Source organism: Strix aluco, chromosome 11 (genome assembly GCF_031877795.1).
Source record: "Strix aluco isolate bStrAlu1 chromosome 11, bStrAlu1.hap1, whole genome shotgun sequence".
NCBI classification, from domain to species: domain Eukaryota; kingdom Metazoa; phylum Chordata; class Aves; order Strigiformes; family Strigidae; genus Strix; species Strix aluco.
The window spans coordinates 5,903,717-5,917,410 of record NC_133941.1 but is presented as its reverse complement, the minus strand read 5'-3'; positions in this window follow the sequence as shown (position 1 = coordinate 5,917,410).

Here is a 13,694-nt window from a genome sequence, read left to right as displayed (position 1 = left end):
CAGGACCTGCCTGGGCGTAAAGACTGTGCCAAAGAGCTGGGGCAGCAGAGCGGTGTATTTGGGGTGTGTTTGGTTTTGACTTTTCAGTACTACTCATTCAGATGGATGCTGTAAGAGACAGCAAATCCCTCTTTGAATAGACAGATTATATTTGTATTTAACTTGTGCTTAAGTTCTCTCCCTTTCTCCTCCTTACTGCCTAACCCATCAAACCTGCCAGCTGCTTCACTAAGTACACCAAGCAATGACAAAGGATCTCAAGGCACATGAGGAAAAACCCTCGTGTAATCTCCTTGCTCCAACACAGTAAATAACCAACATATTTACTGAATGTAAAGAGGTGTAAAAAGGGGATTTGTGTCCCACCACAGCATCTCTCAACATGCAGATAGAGACGTTCTCTAAGCTTGATAGGACTAAACCCAGACCCCAATCCTACAGGGGCATCAGCTAGCACTGGTATGCCTACACCATCCTACACCAAATAATGGAATATGCAATAAAACAAAACAGTTCACCTGTGTATTACAGGCCTCTCACACGGTGCTGATTCACTAGACATCACGTAAGGGCTGCAGTCAGCATCCAACAAGCACGTCACAGAGTGGTGGCAAGTCTTAAGAAGAAAATATCACTGCTCCTGTGATCTGGGTAAGGGGCTGTGCTGAAAACGATGCAGGGAGGTTGCAAAAGCACTCAGATAAAAGAAAAAAAATCAAGTGAGAAAGAAAAAAACCATTGTAGCGTGATTTGAGGGCAGAATCCTAAGGCAAGCAAAAGGGTTGTTTGGCAGCACAGCATTTCCACGGAGTTTGGACTGCAGGACCAGCAGAAAGGCTGCGCTGTGGAAGCTCAGCCTTGGCAACGCAGCCAGGGGCTGTGGGCTCTGCCTGGGGCTCCCGGCTCCCCGCCCCCCCAGGCCTGAGCTTTGCCAGCGTTTACTTGGCCTGTGGATGCTTTTTAATCCAATGTCATGGGTTTTTCAAGTGTGCCAATTCCCACTGTAGCCTGCTGCCAACTGATAGATGGTTTATGCCATTAAGAGTGCCTGAGGACGAGAATTGCTAAAGAGCGGTGGGAATATTTACTTTCTCCTGCTAATGCAAGTAGCAAGCAGAGGACTTCAAAAACCTTGTAACCTGCATGCAGCCAGCTGCAGACCAAGCCTGGCTGGGGGCGAAAAGAAACTGCAGGACACAGCTCCATAGGGAGAAACAGCTAAAACATAACAAATCCTCAGGGCAGAGTGCTCAAAGACAGGCTGTAGTATTAAACCACTGCATTGCCTGCTGGGGATGACCACATAAAAGATGCGAGTCAGTGGGCATATTTTCTTGGAAGAGCGAAAAGAAGAAAAAAGCAGCAAAAAAGAAATGAAAAGCAAAGAAAATTAACTGTGAGCTGATTGCCCCTGCCTTATTCCCATCCTCCAGGACTAGACCTATAGCCTCTGTATGTGCATGTATACACACACGTGTGCATGTGCACACACACCCACACCCCCCAACTGTAAACCTTGCAGACTGCCGAGTATGCTGTACAAAAACACTTCTGAAGCTAAAACTGATTAAATCAACACACACATCTCAGTGGCTCCCGTTTTTTTCCAACCATGGCTCAAAACCTCACACCCACTGCTACCATGCCTTCTTGATCAAGCCAGCCCAGAGCCCCCACCGCTGCTTCCACTCCCACGCCTCCGCCAGCAATACAAACACAGAACCACACTGGAGGAGTAAATACTCATTATTTGCCTTGACACTTGGGGAAGTACTGGAAAGTTCGGCTACCTTGCTATTTCACATTGTCCTGTTATCACCCATCGTCAAACTTCCTCCGCTTGTTTGCTTTACAATTGCTCATCTCTTGGGGGAGCGGCGGGGGAAGAGACTGGGCACGAGGAGCAGAGAGCAGCAATTTCACTGAGAAATAATAGTAACCGATCAAAATGAACTGATTACATGGATACATCAGCACAAATGAGACAAGAAAGATTCCCAGTTGTGTTATCTCCAAATTGCTACCTGCCTGTTGCTGTGCCTGCTATTAGCCACGTCAGCTGCAGCGCGCCGGGTTCAGCACCCGGTCCTTCTCCCGCTCATTAATTTCAGCAGCAATTCCCAGTGAGCGCAACGGGAGCAGGTTGTGTCTGCTAAAATTCTGTAAATCTCCTTGGACAGTGTGCTCAAGCCAGAGAGACACTGAATCGCTCTGAGGTGCCTGTTCCTGGGGCTCCACAGCAGAATAGTTCCTGGTGTGTGTGCAAGGGACCTGGCGTGCCCCGGCACGCTGTGCGGATGCTGCACGTCCCTCCTGTCCCCTCCTGCACACCAGGTGACCTGCTTCTCTTTGCCTTTTCTTAACTCACAGGTAAAGTAAGGTACCTGAACTGGCTATACAGGATCATTCAATGATTTAGGTTACAAAGGATCTTTGGAGGTCTCTAGTCCAACCTCCTGCTCAGAATGGGGCCAGCTTCAGATTTAGGCAAGGTTGCTCAGCGCCTGGACCTGAGTATTCGAGTGTCCACAGACTCTCTGTGTCCCAGTTCCCATGTTTGACCATTGGGAAATTTTTACTTCTTCCTGTCTAACTGATGTTCCCTTACTGGCCATTGTGCCCTTGCCCCAGGTCCTTGTGGCCACGGGACAAGCTGGGCTCTGTCAACACAGATGAGCAGCTTTGCCTGGATGAGACGTCCCCTCAGCAGCCCCTCCCCAGCCCAGCCACGCTCTCCAGGTCTTCGTGCACCCAAATCTGGCCACCAAAGTTAGCATGCAGTTCTGCTACTGCTCATTTAGACAAAGCATCAAACAGGTTAAAAAAGCTCCTCTATTGATGGTGCTCCAATTTTTTTTCAGCAAAATAGGAGATGAAGAGGTAGGGTTTCACATAAGATGGGAACCAAGCTCTCGGACAGCGTTATTACCTTCCTGCCATCAGCGCTGCTACCCTGGCTTTCCAGCAGCCAACAGGAGAGAGCAACCCCAGCATTTATCATGTCAGATCCTGCTCTGCTGTCAGACTGGGTGGTTGAAAACCTCACCCCAAAACTTTTCTCTCTGGAGGAGTTTTGCCTGCAGAGTCTCCTGCTGAACACTCACACTGTGCATCACACCAGTACAGTACGTTCCTCCCACTGGTAGACTGACATGATGACCATATCCTTTCCAACAATATTTTATTTGAAGGTCCTGAAGAAAAATAATTACTCATGCTCCCCATCAGAAAGCCAAACAATTACAGTGGTGAATGATATTGTAGCAATTCCTATAATTAAGGAAGTGCCAGCATTTTAATTATAAACTAATATCTTCAGTGGCTGACAATCCAGCTGTACAGCAGGACCCATTAAAAGTGAGATTGCCAGTTCCAGAGTTATAGACCAGCAATTAAAGTTTTAGGGAGTTTTTTTGTGCTTCTTGCTTATTAAGATGTGTTTCTTGCCTATTAAAAGCTTTGGGGAAATTTCAGTGAAGTCCTTGTGTTAATGAGTACTGGGCTTTCCTTTAACTTTCAATCATTCCTCCATCACGGCATGGGGTGGGGACATCCCAAGTGTCTCACTAGGCTTTTTCCCATCACACTGAAGCTGACAATGTGCTGCTTTAACATTTTCCACTGTCCACTGGGCCAATTATTGCTCAGTATCATCAAGGAGCTTTGCTGAACTCTGTTTAGAAGGTGCCCTAAGTACCAGTGGGGATTTATTTAGTTATTACCTAAAATCTAAAAACACATTTTAAACAATAATACTTCATTAGGCATAAAGAGACTAAGAACTCACCAGTTTGCAATATTAAAAATATTAAAACCAAGATGAAGCTTGTCTCTTCCCCAGCTTCTCCTTCTGAACCACTGTAGAACCAAACTGTGGCTCACTTTAGTTTTCCTTCATTCAGGAATTCAGACAAGCGTTCAAACTTTCACCCCCTGCAGACTGCCTGTCCCTGCAAGGGCTCACACACTCCAAGCCAGTGCTCGACCCGGCAGCTGAGCAAGTCGAGGGGAGCAGAGCAGCCAGCAGCACACAGCCAAGAGGCAACCAGTGATGGGCTCTGAGCGTACAGGTACCAGACACACACACCGGCATCACCTACTTGGGGAGTTTTTTGCTGAAACTTTCCTACCCTGCAAGCAGCCACCGCACATCCCAGAACTGCGTTGGAAATACCCCCCAGTAAGTGGTGTTATTAAGTAAAGCTCCTTCAAGCCAAGCCCAGGCTGAAAAAGAGGATAACAAAAGTGACAAACTGATCCAGGGAAGTCTGCACATACCGCGGCCGTTGGGTTGGCACAGCGGTGATCATCCAGACGTGGCTTTGCTGACTTGGATTTTGCTGGCGCATCCTGGGACAGGTGGGCTGCAGCAGGAAATGCTCAGGGCAGCTGATGTTACCTGCCTGCAAGGTAGAAGTGTGCAGCTACCTCTGATCTCCCAAGACCCAGGAGTTATAAACTGTGCTGCCTGGCTTACACAGCCAGCCTTGCCCCCTCCTCATCGCTCTGCCTTTTCCTCCAGTGAGGACCGGTGTACAGGCTTTTCCCTTCTCCCCTGCCAGGGGACACAGAGGGATGCTCAGGCTTTGCACAGAGACATTCACTGCCCGGAAAATCATCCGCACTGGCACGCATTTCTGAGAACATATTTCCACCCCTCAGGCCTGGCTCAAGGGAAAGGTCCCCACAGAGCTCATCAGAAGCAACACTTGGGAATAAAAATCTGCTGAATGAGACGCGCTGTGTCTTAATTACAGAGAGCTGGTATTCCCAGCATCACTGACACTTGCACTGGAAGATAAGATGTGAAGCCTGTCAGGTAGGGAGCTTACCTCAGTGCTGCCTGGTGCTGGGGTCCCACTGCCAGGTGAGCTCTGGACCCCCCACTGTCACCCACAGCCTGCTGCCCTGTGCCCTGGGAGCATCACACACTCCAACAACCCGCAACTTCGGGCTGGGTGGCAGGAGAAGAGCTGTGATTTAGCAGGCAAGGGCAAGGCATCAATTCCAGCCATGAGAGCTGCCAGGTCAGCAAGTTCACTTGGCCAACTTGTTCCCACTCCTCCAGCCCCTCCATCTCAGCTTCCTCCACCCTCCGCTGCCTCCCTGTCTGGGTTCTCCTGCCCTCCCCGGGTACTGTGCCCCCTTCCCCTCCAGTAGCTCACTCATAAAACAGCAGAAACAAAAACTGTGCTGTTTGCAGCAGCCTCTCAGCCTCCACGGGCTCCAGGACAGGTGTTCAAAGCTTTTAGATGCTTACATCTAGAGGGAGCAGCACCTTCTGGGACTTTTAGAAAAGTCTTGAGAAAACTGTGATACCTCCCTCCCTCCTTGACCATGCTGAAGATTCCAGACAGGACCTGCCTCTGCACTTAGGCACTAAAGGGCCTTTTAAAAATTTTTACCTGTGGGCTGTCACAGGATGGAGGCAATGTCCTTACACCAATAGCACCTGTGGCAGTTCGGGAGGAGTGCACCTCCAAGAGGGGGATGACCCTTTGCAGCAGCAGATATTGCTGCCTGGCCTCATGTGATTTTAAGTTCCACAAATATACTTGTTTCCATTACTTACATTTTGCATATATATTTTTCTAAACCTCAGATTATTAAGCACGATCTTCTATGCTGGAGAGCTCGAGCACCTAAACATGCAGGGGTATGCCATAGCACTCATTACCACACAAATACCCCAGTTTAATCCAGACACAACCGAGTAACTGCTGTTAGCGTTGTGCCCTGCACAGGGACGACACTTACAGGTACCTGTTGTCTGCTGACAAAGCTGACCCCAGGGCTCAGAGCTGGGCTCCTCCAGGAGAGATGAGAGTCCATCTCCCTCCCCACAGAAGGATGCAGGCACTAAATGCACTCAAATACAAGCTTCTAGCAGGCACTAGTGACATGTAACCTATGATAAAATACTTTTGTTTCCTGCTTAAACCCTTATGAACCACGATTCAACACCTTTTCCATAAGCTTTTGAGGAGCTGTGCTGAAGAAAGGAGCATTAGCCTCGGGGCAGGGCATGAGCAAGGACAGAAACAGGCTTGTTCATCACTCAGATGATCACTTCTCATTCCAGGGCTAGTTATGCGAGATGTTAATTTGAACTGGCAGCAGATTTTGCATAAAGACATTTCAGAACACCAGTCAGCCCCAACATTTGCCATGGAATTTAGTTTTCATATTATTAAAACCTTATAATGAAGTTTTTCAGAGCAGATCTTACTTCAAGCTTTGCTGCAGTGACATTCAATGCTAACAGAGAATACACTCACTCCAAAGGCTAAGGGGTGGGATTTTATTATTGTTAAGTGTCCTGTGCTTGGCCTTAACTTCTTCACAGTATAGGATGCTAAAAAACATTGGGGTTATGTCCATAGGATTTGCAGCATTCTTCCTTTCTGTGTATGTGACAGGACTGCCTAAAGCTTTTATTTAGGAGCAAAGCATTTACTATTGATGATACTGGAACCATTTCTATGACATCTTCTTTCAGTCTAGAATGTATTTATTTTATCCTCTCTTGATAAAGATAGTTCCACCAAAGTGGTTACCACTTCTTCCCTGGACAGGTTGCATTTCCCTTCTGAAACCATAGGAAACTGTTGAAAACAGCTTCTTCCCATTTTTTTCTAACTGGAAAAAACCCTCTTGAACCCTGAAGTTGCATCTTTAGAAGACTGATGACAAACCCTGAATTCTTTTTCTGCACAGCTGTCACATGGTTCTTATCTACTTACTTTCAGCTCTTTGTTCAAGTCTCCTATTTCCTATTTAAAAAATAAAAATAATCAAGAAAAAAACCTGTGAAAGGACTTATTTTCCCCTCTGCTTGTGTCTCTGCTGTTTGCATAGGGATGCCTTGCAAACCTGTCCTTGGCCACTTTCCACTTACATCTCAGCATTGTTTGGAGCAGAGCTCCTCTAGCATCCTTTCCCAGCCAGGAGAGGGGGATCCTCAGCTGACTCACCTGCTCCAGTCTAGCAGGTTCCTGTGCTTGCTGAGAAGTGACCCACAACCCTCAGTGTAAAAGAGGAGCAAAAAACAGGAGAAAGATTGCTGTTCTTTGCTCGCACTGTCTAATTATAGGTAGTACTTTTACACATAGGCACAAAATGTTAATGTCAGGGAAGCACATTTCTGCCCCGTATCTTCCCTTACTTATTCTGCATTCTTCTTCGGATACAGGAGACAGCAACTCCTACATGCAATTTTTATATATATATCTATCTATCTGTGGATATATACGTGAGAAATTTTTAATAAAAAGAGGATGACAGTTGCCACAGGAAATTATGAATACATGCATATATACACACACTCAAACATGCACCCTGAGCCTTTGAGGCTTTTCAATTTCTTGAAGGAAATACTTTTAAAGAAAGGTGATGCCCCTCTGTTAGCTCTTGCTTGAATCAAAGAGTTCAGCAGCGAAGAAGGGGGTGAATATGCACCTAAGCCCTCCTCACGAGCTCTGACCTAAGAGAACATGTCATTTTGTGACGTGGACATGCGAGTAAGTTGTCTTTGAGTAAGCCATGGCACAACTACTCTAGTAAATATGCTTTTACCCTCCAGTTATTGCAAGGTAGGACATGCAGAGAGGTAACTACTTCATGTGGTAATTGTGAGCATCAGCTTTCCTCTACAGGAGGGAAGAGTGGGGTTTCATTTTTGCTCCACCCTAAATGTAGCTACCAAAGAAATGAGGCAGCTTCACCTGATATCCAGTCACTGATAAGATACATTAAGACCCTCGAGCTTTTTTTGTTTTCCTCTAAAACTCCTATAATGGCTACATAAATAATCAATTTAGTGTAGGATGGTTCAATCAATCTGGCCCTGGGAAAACGTTAAGTAATAACAGTTTTGTGCAAGCTGCAGACCAGTGTCTTTATTAAAAACCTACATCAAAGCCCGTGGCTAGTCCGGTCTATTCATGCTACCATTCTCATTTTAAATGTGCTCATACACCAAAGAATCCTGACGGATTGGAGCCATAGGAGGTAAACCAGCAGATTGAAGAGGTTAAATGTATTTCTTTACTAATGGGACTGATGCTGTTCAAAGCTCCCATAAAAATTCAGCATGAAGAGCTTCCTAAGCTCAGGGGTTTTATAGCCTTCATGATCATTCAACCTTTAAGCAGATACAAAGAAAATTTTTCTCTGCCTCTCTCTGAATATATCCATCTCCTCAGGAGCAAGTGAAAGACTTTTATGGAGAACTTGATAGAATTCCTGAGACAACTCATTAATTCTAGTCACTTCAGCAGTGACTTCCCCAACCACTTGTGGCACTCAAAGAGGTTATGGATTGCCTTAGTAAGAACGAATCTTATTCATTAGCCATTTCCCTGTTCTTGCATATTAATATTGTCTGTCCTTGTTAAATATAGAAACCTATTCCCTTTAAATCTGTTTTTAACAGGCATTTTTTTCCTAAGGCTAGCCATGAAATAATTGATAATGAGTTACCCCACCTCCAAAAAGTTTGTGAAATTCCCCAAATGTCCTCCTGTTGCTGATGGGGAGCTGGGGCAGGCCAGTTAGCTTTGTGGCTATTGTGCTTGTACCCTTGTTTTGATGGGAAATTTAGAAACTTGTGCACTGCACACCCTCTTCTCCAGTTTGTGGAGACATAATTTAATCAGCAGAGCTTTTATCTCTGTTACGCATATGCTTAAAAACAGAATCCAGTGGTGAGAATAAGAAATAATAATCACAAACAGTGCAAGTGGTAGGTGTGAAGGACCTTGCAGCAACCCCTTATCCTCTCTACAGCTCAGCTTCATGCAGATAACCCAACCAAACACCACTGATACTCTCAAGTAACTCAAAACCAGAAAGACTTGACAGCAGCAACAGGTAATTTGCTACCAAAGAAATCTTTATTCTACAGGGTAAAGAGAATTCTGTTAATTTATTTGACTAAAATGAGAGCTGGTTGGAATCTCTCAGCTGTGTTTTATTGAATGAGGTTTTTCATGTAAACAGAAATTTTGAAGGACATCAGGAAGAGGAGTTGTATTGAAGAAAATGTTGCTTTCTTGGCAACAGAAAACTTAAAACTTTGGAGGTTTCCATGAAAATGAGGCCTTTTGTGAGGTTAACTATGTAAGGAACAGCATTATACCCTGAAATAGGAAATGGGATTTTCTATCTTTTTTATCAGCTTCCAAGATTAGTAGCTTTACAGGAATCTAATCCTGTCAGAAATCCAGCACAAATATTTCCCTCTTGCTTCTTGCAATAGCAAACTATCCAGCCAAAGTGGATACACAAAAACCTAGCAACTAATTTGAGCTAATTTGGTCATTCTGACAAGGCTGTAGGAAAAGAATTGGAGACAGAAGATTTACAGGGGAAGTCTCAGATACTAAGAGACAGCCAAAACCTCCCCCTGGTCCTGGCAACACACCATAAACCAAAAGCAGTTCAAACCCATGGCTGCTCTAAGCTGCTGGTTGTTGGTGTGACAGTGTTTTCAATATTCGTTATAATGAGGATTTTCTGATGAGCTCTTGATGCTGTTTATAGCACAAGCCCAGGTATAGCTCATTTTCTGTTAATAACTTCGACAAAAAATCAGTATCTGTTGCAGCTTTTTGACAACTTATGGTTGGAACTGCAGTCAAGCTATTTCGGACAGGAGAGCAAGTAATTTTCCTGAGTTATCCATCGGGGCAGCACCCTCCCCATCTAAACACCCACGGAGAGAGAGTGCTCCCACTGTTCAAGATCCTGCAGAGTATGCACATGAGGGGAAAATGCACTTTTTATTTTCCTGTATGAAAAAACACTTCCATTTTTCTATCATTTACAATCTCTAGTGATTTTCTGTATGTTAAAAATACACCAAAAATCCCAACTCTCAAATAGTGTTCCTGTACAGCACTATTCTAACTGTGAAACCTGGGGTCCCCACATGCCCACTACTGTGTGCCAGAGCCCTGATGGTGAGCATTGTGTTTCAGCATTTAATTCTGCACTGGAAGTGACTGCCACCTTTTTTATACTGACTCGACACACAATACAACTATAACAAAAGTCCTTTTCCTGCTCTTTTAGGGAGTGACTTGCTTCCCATCCTCAGTACCTGTGCTGGATGCTTGATTCGCTCCAGAGACAGTTGAAAAGCTATCAACAGTGGACCAGGTCCTCTGTGTTTTCAGGAGCTGGCCCTCGTGGGACTGCACAGACAGCTCTGGGACAGCAGAGCTAGATTCAGCATCCTTTAAATCAATGCTGGCTTCAGCGCTGGTACAGCTGAACCTACCCCCTCAACAAATCTCACTGCTACGTTGATGCAAGGCTGACATAAATGAGATCAGAAATGTGATTCATCACTTTTAGAAGCCCCTTTGCTGTGTTTTTCAGGAATCATGACACTCTCTCATCTGAATTTTACCAAGAAATCAATTATCTACTAGCTATTACATTTATCAAAACAGGTTTCCACTGATGTAAATCATCATCACCTTGCTGAATCTGGTAGTGCCAAGCCCATCTGCACGAGCCAGGCAAATAGCCTATCTCCTATTAGGATGGATGGCAATAGATGAACCTTGTACAGCTGACAGACATTTATGTAGGATAATTATGGAGACTGCAAGAATATTAGTTACTTTGACAGGTTAATGGTTTCTTTTTAATTAGATATACAGGCACAGAGGTGACTGCAAATAATTCAGTTGTTGTTGAGCTAGCATGTCGTTACCAGGGCAGGTCCCCAGATGTACTTCATTCTGTACCAAAGAGCAGTCCATCAAGTATGGGGAAGCTCTTCAAGCAAGACCAAGGCTGGGGACACCATCTGTGAAGTAAAACTGAGCCCAAAAGACCAAGGCTGGGGACACCATCTGTGAAGTAAAACTGAGCCCAAGTGCCTTGTTTGCCACAAGCTGCCCCATTTATGGTGGTGTCTAGCCTGATCCAAGCCCACCCCAAGCTGGAATCAAGGGGGTTGTGGCACAAAGCAGCTGGTGCTTCAGGACTTGGATGTACCCAGGCTGCAGCAGGGAAGGGAGAGATACAGGGGAGGGGGGAGCCCCTGGCAGGTCGTGTTGAGCTGATTAACCCCACACCCGTGGGAGGTACAGTTGTGCACGGTGTGCTGTGGGTCTGGGAGTGGCAGTAGCACCTTTAATTATTTAAACCAGAAAAAACAGCAAAATGCTTTGATTTTGTGAAGCTGGAGGATGCCTGTCAGTGTTTGGCCGGGCTGGAGCAGGCTGCCAGGCACAGCTGGCAGTGGAGACCCTGCAGGCACAGGCTTGCCTTCTCCCAGGAGATGGGGTGGCGGGTCCCCAACCAGGGAGAGCACCCGTGGGTCCCCTCACCTCTGTGGGAGCCAGCACTTGCAGTGCCATGGTGCTCGTGGGGCAGGTGGGCCTCCTGCCCTTGGACCTGCTGCTCCTGCCTCAGGACCACTGAGGATAGGGGTGGCTTTGAGCAGGAGATTATTGCCTCTTCCCTACTGTTCTCTGAATGCAATTAGAAAAGTAAATAGATAAATGCTCTTTGGCTTCTGAGCTTAGATATTAATATCTTGAAGATACCTTGTAATTAAATGGAATATATGATTCCAACCATGTATATTTTAATAACCACTTAACATTAGCAGAACAGCTTGCTTTGTCAAACTTTCAGGGCTACTGAGGAATTATTTTACAAGGATCCAACTGAAGTTGCAAGTGTCAAAGTACATGAAATGACGGTATCTGTATATGGTGACACAAAGCCATTCCATACAGGAATATTTTTCATGTTAATTCCTTATTTAAAGTCCTTTCTGCAGACCCATCTTATTTTCATATCCTGTAAGCCATATTTCACAGAAAGTTCAACCCACTTCCTAGAAAATCGGCCAGTGAAGCAGCTTCCACTTCTCTCTCCAGACACTACAGCCATGATAGTGTAAGTGACCATCTTCCCCAGACTCCATTTCCCCAGGAATATCTTCCTTGCGGTCTGCAGTGACTGCCACTGTGTAAAAGAGAGCAGCAAGCTGTGAATTGGTATTTAATCCCTTGTTTCTAGGAGTAGGATGCAAAGTTGGCTGGATTTCCAGAATTGATGCTGGCTCAATTAGTTTTTCCAGTGTCCTATAGCAATCCTGTTGGCATACACCATCCTCTACACAGACAACACGAGTATGTATATACGTGTGAGTGCAAAACCTATATGTGTTTCACCTTCTCTTTTTTAACCTAAATGAGGATAATGGAGCATGGCATGGAAAAGCCTGGCTTTGCTGGGATTTAAGGAAAGACAAAACTGCCCTCATGCCCCTGCCTGCCTCTAACAGTCTCCACAAGAAGGGGAGCTACTTTGTTTAGCATCAGACATCCTTGCTTAGAAAGAAAATTTTATTTTGTCAAGACATGCAATTACTACATGTGGCATTCATAAAAACAATGCCATGTTTAGCAATCTGTAGCATTAAACATCGAAATGAATTTTCTCTGATGGAATTTGACAACTTTGTCCAAAAAAAAAAGTTACATTTCTTTAAGCTGCAAATCATCTTTAATAGAAGCAGATTTAAATACAAACTAAAGTTTCCTCACACTGTGCTGTAAATCACAAGGGAAACATAATTCATTTGCAGCAGTTTTCAACAAGAAAACTTGGCAGTCTTTCAACAAGTTTCATAATTGCTCTATTTTAAACTTCAGCTTGAAAATGCTCAAGATAGCTTTTAGTTTTATTGAAAGGTTAATTTCACACCTACAGAAAAATATCAGCTTTCCATTAGATCTAACAGAGTGTTAAATGTGAAAATTACAGTCCCTTCATATAAATGTGCAAAATTTGTTGCATTTTTAACCCATTTTGGTTCCTATTCCTTCCCCGCAGAGCCGAGGCCCAATAAGCAGGTGTGCTGCCTCCGTGGGCACGGCGCTGGCCTGCAGCACCGACACTGATTGCACTTACTTCTGTATTATTCCTGGGTGAGAGCTGCAAGACAACGCCAGCCGCAGTAATTTGGGTGCTAGCTATGCGAGGTGGTGGGTCTTAGCAGCCTACGCTTGAAAAACATCGAGCAGGGAGGGTAAATGGGGACGTATCCCTGGGATAAGTGTTGAACAAAAATACTAATTCTTCACAGATTTATGCCAAGGTGTCTCAAAAATCGCCGTTGCATCTCTGGGCTCATCTTATTGTTAGAACAGTGCAAACAAGGGGTAGGCAAACAAAAAATTTGCCTGTCTCCCTGTCCCATAAATTGAATTTTCTATTGGGGCAAGATGTGCCACTGGGGGCCAGTCTGCTCCTGCAGCCCCTCCTCTCCCATGACCAGGCAAGCACAACTCCTCTCCCACCGGAGGGGTCAAATTAAGGCGCAGAATTAGGAAAAAACAAGAAAATATTTCTGGTGACCTGTGCACTTGGTGCAATGTCCCATCCCACCAAGGTGTGCTGAGTCCATCAGTTATTCAGGGCGGAGGAATGTCCAACTGGAGCCACTGCTGAATAGGCAGAGGAGCCCCAGGAGGACACTTCTAAACATCTAGGGCTAAGTGTCTTGCTGTAATTATTTTGTGACAAAACCTGAACTTCAGCCTCCTATGCCCTAGACCAGGATTTGAGAAAGTCCCTGCAAACACGATACTTTCACGGGCTGTGTTTTGCAATCTCCACTTCCCCAAAACCAGCGCTTCCCCCCCCGCTTCTCAGCTCAGTGC